Below are 13,833 nucleotides of genomic sequence, written 5' to 3'. Positions count from 1 at the left end.
TTAATAAGGCAGGTTAACTGTATAATATGTAATATGCAGGTGAAGGTCTCATCATCAGGTCCTCTATCAGAGACTGCAGAGTCAGTTGGACAGCCTGCAGAACACTAAAACACACACATTTAAAGTGATAACAAAAGCAAAAAAATATTTTAAGAAATGCCCATCAAGCTAGCTCAACCACCTAGGCTCACTTGGACTTATGTATTCTGTTTCCTCCTCCTCAGATGATTATGTAAATTCAGAAATTCGCAAGTTGAAATCCACGTGATTTTTTGACGAACGGCTTTTGTGATCGCAACAGTTGAAATTTTTAGTTGTTGGTTGAAATTTGTTATTGTTGGTTTTGAGAGTAGACAAATGAAACCACATACAAACATACATTCACTCCTGTGTGGTTTACCTCAGGTGGGGTTCGAACCAGCATCTCAACATCTCCGGTCGGTGTCGTAAACCACTGGTCCATCTTCAGCGCTGAGCAACACAAAGAACCAGAGAGACAAAATAGATCAGACTGAAGCTGCAGAAACTTTACCTTTTTTTTACTTTATCACTCTGTAGAGAAACACAGCTTACAGACTGAAACATGTTCACACTGAAACCTGTTCATACAGACACACTGACAAATGCTAATTCTTATCTGTGAGAGTCACTTCACCTTTCTAAGTTCTCTATGTCCTGACAGCTCAGTTGGTAGAGAACACATTACACAGTTTGAAGGTTGTGGGTTCAAGTCCCTCCTGCAGTATTTAGTTTTTTTTCTTTCTGTTACCCCTGAAAACCCCTTAAACTGCAGACAATACCTTAATAGACAAGACAGGATTGATTCAAATTAACTATTATTTTTTAAGGGTTAGACCTTAAACAGAGGATATAACAACCAAAACCCTTTAATAGATAGTAATACATTTATATATCCATTAAAGGGGCATGATGCAGTTTTGGCCATTTCTTCGCTGTTTTCTCGCTTTTTGAACGCAGCTTTCTGCCTCTTTTTTGCCAGCTCAGCCATGACAGTAGTGTGAAAAACTCCATCGCTACCTTGTTAGCCGGTTCCTGAATGGGCGTATGTGTGCAGTGCGGTGAAGCAAATTCGTTACATCGTGAGACCTGATATCACACGATACTTCCTGATGCTGAGGCCGGCGACTCGCCGGCCGAAAGTTGCAAGGGTGGTTTTTCCGCTCACAGGCGCTAGGGGGAAGCGAGATGACCACCATTCAACTCGAAAAAAGTCATATAACCATTCCAATGACTCCGAAGCTGTTCAGTTAAGGTAAATTAAGCTAAAAAAAGCTGTATAGTTCCCCTTTAAATAATCTGAAACCTACTGTGAACCTCCACAAATGTGGAGTCCTGAGAGCATAGCTGGTAGAGAAGCTGCTCCACAGCCTGAGAGTCAGCGGAGGAGTTCAAATTCCAGCGCTGTTTTTTGTGTTTTCCTTCGGTCATATTGTGAAAACCCTGTCTTGAATGGGCCTAACAAATCTGTTTCATAAGGACAATCAAAGCTGAAAACGTCAAAAAGTCTCAGGGAGAAATCAGTCAGAACTAATCAAAAGTTGTCCGAATGACACGTTAAGCATTTTATCAACTTTTTAACCTGTCAGCAACTTTTTGTCTTTATGAAACAGAAAGACTTTTCATAATAAGAGACACCTTTATGAAATAGCCCTTTGAGGGTTGACAGAAAAAGGCACAGATGGGATCTGAACTCAAAACCTTTAGACTGTGGAGCAGTTTTTCTTCTAGCTGAGCTCTGTGGACTTTGTAAGACAACTGTATTATTTCAATTAAGATGCAAATTTAGGCAGTTGTTCCACATGGGGGATTCAACATTATGGATAAATAAATGCAATACAATTAATTAATGAGTTTTGGTCGCCTATCACCTCTGTTTAGGGTGTTTTTTAAAACCTTTAAAAACAAATGTTTTAATTTGAGCCAATTAATTGCTTTTGAGAGTTTTGAATATATTATGTGCATAGTTTAAGGGGCTTTAAGGGCTAACAGAAGGAAAATATTTTCTTTGCAAAAAGGATTTGAACCCACAACCTTCATACTATAGAGCAGGTTCTCTACCAGCTGAGATAACAGGTCACTGCTAGACAAAATGACTGTCACAGAAAAGAAATGGACTTTGTCAGTTTGTCTGTATGAACATATTTTTTTGTGAGAATATGTTTCAGTGTGTAAACTTTGTTTCTCTGCAGAAACAATGGATTAAAGTAGTTTGAAAGTGTAAAACTCCTTAAAATGTACAGAATAAGATCACAGGTACAGTAATTGCACTTTGAAAGGACTTGCATGTTTTAGTTAGGATGCATACGAGTTTGATTTATGGATGCATTGTAAATATAAGATAGTTTTAATTTATTTTTAAAACCCTTAAAGTGAGATGATGTAACTTTTGAAAGACAAAATAACACAATCCTCTTAGAAATTAAAAGTTGAATTCAAAAGCAATGAAATGCACCCTTCTATCTATGTAACATCACAGATAACTACACCTTAATTTGCACCTTGGATGGAATTTTTCAAAAAACAATGTAAAATAGTAAATAAATATGATTAATATAATAATATGATTTGCCCTCTAGGGTGCCTTTCCAGGCAAGAAAATGTGGGTTTGACAGGTAACGGTTGAACGAATAAAAACAAGTTGATCACCACGCACGCAATACTTTATAGAAGCTTAAAAACTGACAGACAAGTGTTGCCAAGTCAGTCTGCTGCAGTGACGCTTTGCATGTTCCTGTCTGAATTGTAATTTACTGTAAATGAAATCAAACTGTAAAGTAGCTCAACAAACTGTCAGTAATTATGAATGTGAATATATAATCAGTCTTTTCTGATTGATATTTAGTGTATTTGTGCTATGCATTTTTTCCATATAGTCAAATGTAGTTAAAATATACTATAAAAAAGTGGCAAAAAATATTGGTCTGCCAATTCTTTCACACTGTGTCGCCTATTGAGTAAAGCACTTTTCAAACCTAGTACATGCACAAAAAACATACTGTATATAACACAATTAAGGAAAGGGAAAAAGCCAAAAAGCATAATATGAATATTTTAAATAAATGGAACTTCCTGATATTTCCACAAGATGGTGCCATGGTATCATACATTAATTAAGGACAACTGGACTGAGGACCATAGGCAGTAACAGTGCTTTAAAAAAAAAGATGTGCTTTTATTTTGTGTAAATTTTAGGATTTATCATACCTTTTATTTATAATTATATTTATTTGCTCATGGAAACAGAATTGATAACAGTTTGGTACAGTACGGCTTTTCCCCAAGCCGTACCATGAAACGAGTTACAGTCAAGTCCTGCAACACAGGTCTGACAAAAACAGGTGGAAAAACCCATGGAACATTTAATTGAAAGTAGAAAATGGAGTGCTGTTTTAAATCAACACCTTAGTATAAGCTCTAAATATTGGCAGCAATTCTAAATGCATTTCAAGTAGAAAATTCAATTAAAAAATATGAAATCTAGCTGTGGTGTAATCTCCCTTTAGTCATGGGAGGGCGTTGTTTGTATACTTGTAATGTAAATCTACAGTGACACCATTATGGCTAAATAATTCTAGCTAAATATTGTGCCGTAAGGAAAATATGGTTTGCATAGAGCATTTACAAGTTAAACCCCCAAATAAACTAATAATACAAACAATAAAACCAGCCTTAAAGCACAGAAATAAATGTATACAAGCACTATAATCACAAATCAACCTGATATACCTATATTGCTCACCAGACGCAGTGCAATAATTGGTCAGTCTGCAGTGTAAAATTACCAAGCTATTGCAGTATACAGCCAAACACTGCTTCTGAATTTCATGTTTAAATTAAGCCATCTAATTGCAGAGGGAATAAATGATACTCTGGTCCCTCTGCTCTGAAGTGTATCCAGTGTGAAGGAGCAGCCAAAGAGTATCAGTTCCTCTCTAAGTCAAAAAGTCTTTCAGCACATGACTCTCACGGATTTCAGTTATTTGTGTGCAGCTCAGAGCAGTAACCAAGTTACTCACAAAGCCCCACCCTCCTCAACAATTGCAATACACACAGCTAAGGCAATATACAGTATCTGGTAAAACAAGGTCATACATTTAGCAGATGTTAAAATATTTCATTTTCTGTAGAAAAAAATGGTTGTGCTTCCCCGCAAATTATCTCTGTGATTATCTCTGAAGTTTGCCATCAGGAAAAGTCCCCAGGAATTTATAGTTGCCCTGCAATTCAATTCCCTTATCAGATTGTAGAGTGAGTTTGGGTGCAGCCTGTAAACCTCGAAAATGTATTGCACCATGACCCAAAGTCACCAACAACACAGTCAAGTCTGCTCTTGGAGGATACTACAAAATGCCAGAATCATCTGCAAACTTGATAAAATGTCTGTCTAAACATTTGCTGTTGCAGTCATTAGTATGAAAGGAAGGATCGCAGGAATGCCCAACGGAGAGACAGTAGATAAAAAGAGGAATTTTGGAGACTAAAATCTGTCACTTAAAATGTCCATGATACAGCCTACGGTGTCTAGATCAGCCTTGAGAAATATGGAAGGAAAGAAAAATGATAAGAAAGTGAAAAGAAGTTAACAGGACTAATGAGAAGCAATGTAAGTGAGCATCCTCAGGCTCCTAATGCAGTATGCATATTGTACCTCTGCCATCATCTCCTGGGTTTTGTCAGTTTTTCAGCTGTTAGGGCCTGAAAGACATTTCACATCAGCTAGAATCCTTCCCATGCAAAGCAAATTTTAAGTTAAATTCAATTTCAATTTGTACTCGCAGACACTCCGTTAAAGTAACAGTTCACAGATTCTTGACTAATTACTGACTAATCACGTTAGATACACAGGATGCTGACTGGGCAAGAGGTATTTTAATATTTCCAATGAATCTTTATCTCATCACTATCTAAAATATTCTTGAAAAGCTAAACTGCTCAAAGTATTCTGTAAGAAACTTTATATATATACTCTGCCCTTCCCCATCTGTCTCTCTTTCTTCTTTCTACTCCTGCTCACACTCATGCACACATTATACTGTGCACACACGTACATACTCATTACCATGCTCTTAACTTCCTTTGCGATTCCATTTTCTGCATCAGGGCTATTTTAAATTACTCTCCCTACTCACTGTTCACCACTTTACTGCTCTGTCACTATCACTGTGCAAATAGATGCACTGAACTATACAAACTTGTGATATCCTGCAGTAATGTTTCAAAAGACTTTATTCTTGAACTTTATCATGAATTGTAACAGGTTACAAAGGAATAGGAATTTTGGGAAAGCTTAGATGCTTTCTTTCCGAGAGTAAAATTAAAAAGATCCATACCGCTCTTATAGCTGTATACTAAAAATTAAGCTAGCGCCATCAGGCAATTAGCTTAGCTTAGCATAAAGCAGGGGGAAACAGCTTGCCTGGTTCTGTCCAAAGTTGTAAAACTCTGAAGCTAAAGTGTTGGTTGGCGTGTCTTTTAATGTCGGACATGGCCAGGCTAGCCATTTCCCCCTGCTTCCAGTCTTTATGCTAAGCTAATTACCCCCCTACTCTAGCTCCATACTTAACACACAGAGTGTGTGATATCAATCTTCTCGACAACAAAGTGAATTAGTGTATTTCCCCCCCCCCCTTTACATTTTACAATACATTTGTGCAATGGTAAAAGTAGCAATACCACACTATAGAAAAAATCCTGCATGCAAAATATTACTTCTGTAAAAGTACTTTATGCAAGTAAGCAACTTAAGAGTGAATGCACTTGATTACATTCCACTACTGCATTCTATTGTGACTATAGTAGGTTGGAGTCATGTTAGGTTGGATAAGAAAGTTGATGTTTAAGGCTAGCCTGAGAGTGCGAAGTGACTTGTGATGATCATACATGATCATAATAATGATGTTACCTTATGAATGGTGACATCAAGTCCCCTCCCATCTTCTGCATTGTCAATTTTGCTTTCACTTTGTATCACTGTTCTTTTTAGAGACATTTCAACCACCTCAGATATAAGCCCCTTTAACACAGAGATTCCGCAGTATTGCCGCAATGGTCTGCCGTTATGCCAGCTTTGTTTATTCACACAGAACCAAGCAAAGGCGGCCTAGTATGTGATTTCACAAAGCATGCCAGCACTCCAGGGCAAAAGAGGCATGAGTGAGCCGATCTACACTGTTAATCAACAACAGTCAATCGTCATAGATACACCCCCGTCTGGTTGTCCCTGTAGACTGACATGTCTGTCCCCTTTCACAGATTCACACTTTGACTCCTGCAGTGGGGGGACTTGTCTCCACAGTGGCTCGGCTGTTGACGCATGCACATTTCTGATAAATGAAGAAGAAGCTGACAAACAGTAATGAAGACGTGCCTGAGAATCTTCACCGTGAGATGCCAGGGAAAAGGAGGCAGACGTATATGGTAACCTTAGAAAAGTACAGTGTTGTCGTTTGACCATATACTATATCAAGTCTGGCTGTCAACCATAAATGTGCTACAAATAGGGCCTAGGAAGCATTTCAATCAGGAGAGACTTTGTTTGCAGATATGCAAAAAAGATTTATTGTAGAACTGCATAATAAAATGTACAGTCTTTGGAGATTAGACTCCATCGTATTAATAATATTTTAAAGGGTTAGAGAACAGAACATAACCCCCGATGGAGTCTAGACACTGGTGGTGGCGGAGAAGGAGTCCGGAGACCAGACCGAAGAGGCAACATAGCGGTCAGCCGGAAGAAAAACGATGACCGCAGGCGGCAGGGTAGGTGGAGGGTTGAGCTCTTTGCCTGAAACGACAGCTGACAGCACAGGGAGAGAACAGATTTAAAGGAGAGTTGTAATGCTGTGATTGGTCCTTGAATTTCATGGCCAAGTCTGATTGGTTTAACCAAAAGTAGCGCCTCTAAACAGCTGATTTGATTTAAGAAGAAAGAGTAGTGATTGGGTTATTGATGTCTTCCTGAAAGAATTTGCGCTGAGCTTGATTAGAGCTACATTTGGGAAAACAACCAGAAGTGGTTAAAAAGTGGTTAAGCACATTTAGTTGTGTACTGAAGTACAATTTTGAGCTACTTGTACTTTACACTTAAAGTACATTAAAAGGGATACTTTACCGATTAGCATTAAGCTTTGTCTCAGTAGAAACCCGGTAGTATTTTCGAATGACCGTGCTTCCCTCCCTAATGTACGGTGGCCGACAGGGGCAAACGCCCCGCAACTTAAGAAAACACACGCAAATAGACAAAACACAAGCAAATTAAGAAAACAACTTCATTAATTTGACAACACATGTGCAGCATTCAGCAAATGCGCTGCAAATACCACAACACAACCAAATACACAAACGCACTGCAAATATGAAACGATGCAAAAAGAAAAGCACGCAAACCCCGAAAAAAGAAGCGATGCAAAAAGAAAAACAACTTCATTAATTTGACATCACATGCGCAGCATTCAGCAAACGCACTGCAAATATCACAACACAACCAAATACATAAATGCACTGCAAATACACACAACACAACCAAATACATAAACGCGCTGCAAATACACACAACACAACCAAATAGATAAACGCTCTGCAAATATGAAACGATGCAAAAAGAAAAGCACACCAACCCAGAAAACAAATGCAACAAAAAAAGCTGTTTTATTTTTTTTTTTGTATCTGGGAAAAAAAATTCATCATCGGAGGCTTTTTTGGCCAAAGGCTAGAGACTACAGCCAGAGCTAGTTCCTCATGTTTTCAACCCGCCCGTAGGGGGTGGGACCTCACTCCCAGAATTTCAAAATAGTGTCAGTCATCTTGAACCTAAGCGAACAGGCTATTGCTCTGTGGAGAAAGCTGAGTAATTAATTCGTACTTTAGTAGGCTAACCACGATGGCGGAAGGTAGTTTTGAAGATGATATGGCAGAAGGGGATTTTGAAGAACTGGTGCGCGAATCCGATGCTCGTGGCTACCTGTACGAGCCGCAATACAGCGAGGAACAGTTGCTGATGATTGAGGAACAAGAGGCGGCCGGAGCAGCTGCTGCAGTAGAATGTAAAATGTTTGTCTGGCAAAGACTTTTTCAGCAGCAACCTTACAATTATGTGCATTCAAACTGCCGCACGTGTGTACCACCGGGATACATTGGTACAGATCGGAGAATATGTAGGAAACTTTATTACAGACAGGAATACTCGACACACTACGCAACGCAGACCAGCACCTCAGCCTGCGGTGTCGCTTGATGCCGCTAGCCGGGGAAGGGGACATCGAAAGCGGTGTGCGAGAAAGCGGAAACGCGGAACGAGGGCAGGATTTCGAGCTAGGTAGAAAGCTAACACTAGCCGGCCACCTGTCCCATCCATCCTGATTGGCATTAGACAACAAACTGGACTACATCCAACTTTAACGAAACTCCCAACGCAAGTTCAGAGACTGCTGTGTTTTTGTTTTAGTGGAAACATGGCTGAACAACAGTGTACCGGACTCCGCTATCCAGCTACCAGGCCTGCTAGCCCTGTCGGGTAAAGGTAGTGGCACACCAAGCCGGGAATCGGCCGTCGGACAGTCTGACGAGGTCAGTGACTCGAGTCTGTTCGGTGTGTTCCGTGCCGTCGTCCGTCTGAGGAGCTGTCGGCCTTCATTTTGGCCGACCTGACATCCTGCGTCGGAGGGCGGGCAGTCGGACTCCATGACCAATCTGATTGGTGGAGTGCTAACCCGGAAATGACGAGCGGGATGAGCGTGACTAAGCCTCTCATAATCTGATGAAAATCTTTTAAACTGACCTTTGTCGATCTGAAATGAAGACAGATTCAGCAACTGCATAGCCTATTTCTCGCTTAAAATTTTTTCAGAAACACAGTGAACTATTTTAGTAAAATATGAGATTGTATTCTAAACAAGCCACCATGACAATCTGGCTTTGAATTTCCGGAGAAACCAGACCCACGTGACGCATTCTTCATTCATTTTTCATTTTTTGGGCGACAATACAGATTAGCGCCGCCTGCCGTTATGGAGATGTATTACTCGCTCATGTCGGCGTCGCTTCGGTGTTTTCTGAGGCACTTTTTGGACCTCGGGGAGCCGACTCATCGGTCTGACTGCCTTTTCTGCCAACGGTCGGCCGTCGGGTTAGTGTGTCAGGGGCTTAAGACTCGTGGAGGTGGGCTGTGCATATATGTTAACAGACTGGTGCAGAAATGCGGTGCTTGTATCCAACTACTGCTCACTGCTGGTGGAGTTTGTGACTGTTAAATGCCGACCATTCTACATTCCACGCAAATTCACGGCTGTGTTTATACTCGGTGTTTACATCCCACCGAGTGCTAATGCTACCAATGCGTTAGCTGAACTTTATGGAGCTATTAGTGAGCTCCAAAGCGCACATCCAGATGGACAATTGATTGTTGCTGGTGATTTCAAAAACGCAAATCTCAAGAAAGTTCTTATATTTTACCTTCACCTCACGGTGAACCTAACTTACAACAATCAGTGCTCTGTTACAAGTCTACTTATTATGGAAGGAACAGAAATCCCAGAATGCATTGTTCAAGGCCATGATGAATTACCTACATTGTGTGGAAACAATCCTGTCCTTTATAGCGGCAATTCAGAATGCTGACCTGGAACTCTATCTACAAGCTGGAGAAGTACTGAGCAAGCTGTTCTTTGCCATGGACCGCATCAAGTACAAACAACTCTGGCCAAGATACATCGCAGACATGCATGACTTGAGGACCAATCACCCCCAGACTCTCAGTCACCAAGAGTGTCATTCCCTTTGTGTCTGTTGGGGCAGACCATGCATGCGAACACCTGAACAAGCTAATGAAGATTAGCTCTGGGATCATTGGCATCTCCAACAATGCCAATGCCAGACAGAGATTTTTCATGGTCACACCAGAACTTTCTCGTCTGTCGAAAGAGTTCAAGAGTCAGTTTGACATGGAAGCTGACAGAATCAGAGCATCATGAGCTTGGGCCAAGTGCAGTCAAGAGGGCACATGATACAATCGACAAGATCAAGGCAGCCATACTCAGCCATGGAAACCCCTTTACCACTGAAGGTGACAACCTGCACAATGTGATCACGCAAGCCTACATCCCAGATGAGTATGTACAACAGATCTTGAATGCTGATGTCACTGGCCAGAAGTTGTATGTGTCAGAGCGTATCAATGGAGATGTCAGCCTCTGGGCCCCTGTGAAGAAAGAGAACAACAAGATGTTCCTGTCTGGTTTATTACAGTGAAACTCAGAGACAATACTGTGGATCTGAAGGAGACCAAGGACCTGTTTGCAAGGCTGATGGTACTTGCCAGGTCAAACCGAGACATCAACCAGAAAGAGGCCATAGGAAACTATGAATTCACTCTGACACCAAGGGCACTGTTCGCTCCTGATGGAACAATTCTGCCATGCCATGACAAGTCCAAGTTAATCCATCTACTTGAGAAGCTGACAAAAGAAGACATGCCCCAAGAAGACCATCAGCCGCCTCAAGTTGGAAGTTCTACTCACCAAGATGCAATGGATACAGGACTCACAGACACTGATCAGCCAAGTCGGAAGATGTTGGACGGTGGACGGTATGGTGATTGTGCAGAAGCTGAGCAAAAAAACAGCAACTGTATTGACAGTCAAGGATCTGACTGGCTGCTTCAATGACAGACTGATGCAACTAACACGAGATTATGATGAAATCATACTCGTGTTTGACACATATAGGGCAGATTCTCTGAAGAGTGTGTGACGGGACAGAATGGACCAGAATCAAAGTTGCAGTGAAAACCCACCAAGGTGGTAACTTTATTTGTCTTAGTACAGCAAAATAAAGAGTGCAGTGATGTAGCTCCCTCGTGGCGTGGCTAGCGTGCAGGGTTGGTTTGGGGAATTCAGCTGGGTAGGCAAGGTGCAATAGAGGGGCTCACCAGTGTAGTTTGGCAAGGAGGGGACCGGAGGCTTCGGGTTCCAGTGGAAATTGACGAGTCCTTCGGCTCCAGTCGTCCTTGGCTTGAGTTATGGGCTTTCTGGGTGCAGAACAGAGAGCAGTGGTTAGATGGAGTGGCAAGCGCAGACTAACCTGCCTTGGTTTGTGTGGCTCTTTTTGTCCTGGCCTAATGAGGGCAAACGAGAGGCAGCTGGGGCTGTGATCAGTGATTTCCAGCCGTGCCTTGTTGTAGGCTGGCTTCCTGGCCATGTGCTTGTTTTTCCACACACAATGGGAGACCTTTGGAGGCGTGTACCCGGCATGGCAACGCTTCAAGGGCCATTTGGCCACAAGTGCAACTAGAGATAAACGAAGACAAGGAAAAGCTTCTATTCAGTATCAAGTCAGAGATAACACCAACATCAAACACATCCCAATGAGCAGGTTCCTCTCCCATGACAAGACTAAGAGTGATCTGACTGAATATCTTGCTGCCAAAACTCAGGAGTACAACAAGGGATCTTCCAAGCTGATCATCACATCTGCTTCTGGGCTCACTAGGAGCAACAAAGACCTTGTCTTTGAAGAAAACAACCACGAAGAAGCAGACACACTGCTGATCCACCAGGCTGTGCTGGCTTGACAACGAAACCCACATGATGCACAGTTGGTGTTTTTCTCACCAGATCCAGATGTTTTAGTGCTAGTCACAGCAAACTATGATCTCATGTTGAAGAACACGTCCATTTCTATGGCCTCTGGTGTTGTGCAGATTGAACCACTGTGGCGAGCTCTAGGTAAAGAAAGAGCAAAGGCTTTGCCAGCCTTCCATGCATTCACTGGGGCTGACAACAAAGGAAGGTTCTCCCACATAGGCAAGGCAACCTGGCTGCAGGTCTACCTCAAAGCAGATGAAGATATTGTCAAAGCTCTGAAGATGCTTTTGGATGAAGCAGATGTGACACAAGAAATGCTGTCAGCCCTGGAATTCTTTATATGTGCAGCGTACTCACCCAAGGGGATCAACATCAAGGCAATTCTTCAACTGTGATGGCATCTCTTCTGCAAACATAGGGCAGAAAGTGACAAGCTCCCTCCAACACTTGGAGCTCTGAAGCAGCACATCTTGAGAGTCCATGTCCAAACAAGAGTATGGGCACAGGCAGCCATTGCTCTGCAGGATCCACAGCTGGATCCTCTGCAAAACAGATACTTTAAACACTCTGATGGCATGCTCAAACCAGTGACCACAGAGGTCCTTCCAGCCCCAAAGGCCATCCTTGAGTTGGTTCAATGCAAGTGTAAATCTGACTGCTCTTCTGGGAGGTGCTCCTGCAGAGCTAAGGACTTGGTAAGTGCTAAGTGCAGCAGCCAGTGCCAGAACGATGACGATTCCCAAGCCGTGATGTGTGAAAGCGATGATGATTATGATGATGTATAGAAACTGTCTAATTAAAAAGGTTGCTAAAAAGGTTGCTTAAGGACAATTACACTCAAATAAGGTATAAGTAATAGATTATACTTTCACACCGCAGGGGATGCCGAAAAAAAAGTTGAAACAAAATCAACTTCCTTTGAGGGGACTTTTTTTATTTAATAGTATAGCTGGCAGGAAAGGGTGGGTAGGGGATGACATGCAGCAAAGGGCCACAGGTTTAGAGTCAAACCTAAACTGCTGCGGTAAAGACTGAGCCTTTGTAAATGGGGCGCATGCTCAACTAGGTGATCTACCAGGGCACCCCGAAACAGAACCACCTTTTATGGCGTTTCCATGGTACCTGCTCGACTCGCCTCGACTCTACTCGCCTCGACACACCGTGCGTCCGTTTTCCATTGCAGATTTTAGTACCGCCTCAGCGTGGCTGGTCGTCTTGGCGGCTCGACACACACACCAGCGCACAAGTATAAACATCAGACCACTTGAGCTTGTTTTATAGTTCTGTGGAGGTTCCACACAGAGCTTTCACCGTAGCCTATGTAATATGTGGCCTGTTGTATACATTTGTCAGCTGGTGTGTGCGTCGAGCCAGCATGTGTGTGTGTGTACGTAGGATGCGGCGAAAGCTCTGCCTGGACTGGAGCCTCCGCAGAACTGTAAACAAGCGGCGCCGTAGTAAACTGCTGTGACCTAACGCGACACACACACAGAACGTCGAAGGTGTGTGTTGTTGCCAGAAGACACATTTTACTTCAGAAGAAGCTGGAGGCAGCAAAAAAACAAACAGGTGGCTAAACTGTTTAAAAATAGCGGGTTTGTTCAGGACACCCCCATCTGTCGCTTTCACGTCACCTTTTCGGCTCGCCTCAGCTCGCTTGGAACCTCGACTGAGGAGGTACTAAAAAAAGTACCTGTTAGCAGGTACCAGGTACTTTTTTTCGTAATGGAAAACCAAAAAAGGCGAGTAGAGTCGAGGCGAGTCGAGCAGGTACCATGTAATGGAAAAGCGCCATTAGAGAAATGCAACCGAGATCACGCTGTGGTAGCCAATCACGTAACCTACCGCAATCAGCCAAAACACAATGCAGACACCAAAAAGCCATTTGAGTGACACTCCCACACCACAACACAACCCTGCGCTAATCGCTGCAATGCCTTAGTTGTCCGTGTTGTGTCTACCTTGTACTTGGATTCACTTCTACATCCAATGCAGCACATCTAGAGTGGTATGGTATCAAGTGAAGTGGCCTAAAAGAAACCACAAAAATACTTGCAAATCCTGCTCGTAATGAGGGTTATAAGAGGGGATGAGCAAATGATTAGTCAGAGGGCGCTATATGAAGTGTCAAAAATTCCGTTGATTATCTCAGTATATTCTGTATTTCTCCAGCGAACATAAGAGTGCAACAGGTTTAGTCAGTCCATTAATCTCATCATAAATGTGTAAGACC

The 13,833-nt window shown here is 42.3% G+C and overlaps 1 protein-coding gene across 1 annotated transcript in view; it reads right to left on the bottom strand.

The window, feature by feature from the left end:
- Window positions 1-13,833, bottom strand: part of si:ch211-234p6.5 (pleckstrin homology domain-containing family A member 4) — a 75,517-nt gene that overhangs the window by 48,680 nt on the left and 13,004 nt on the right. The gene's annotated exons all lie outside the window — the stretch shown is intronic.

The sequence above is a fragment of the Sander lucioperca genome, chromosome 22, assembly GCF_008315115.2.
Source record: "Sander lucioperca isolate FBNREF2018 chromosome 22, SLUC_FBN_1.2, whole genome shotgun sequence".
Taxonomy (NCBI): domain Eukaryota; kingdom Metazoa; phylum Chordata; class Actinopteri; order Perciformes; family Percidae; genus Sander; species Sander lucioperca.
This window is presented reverse-complemented; position numbering and strand designations above follow the sequence as displayed.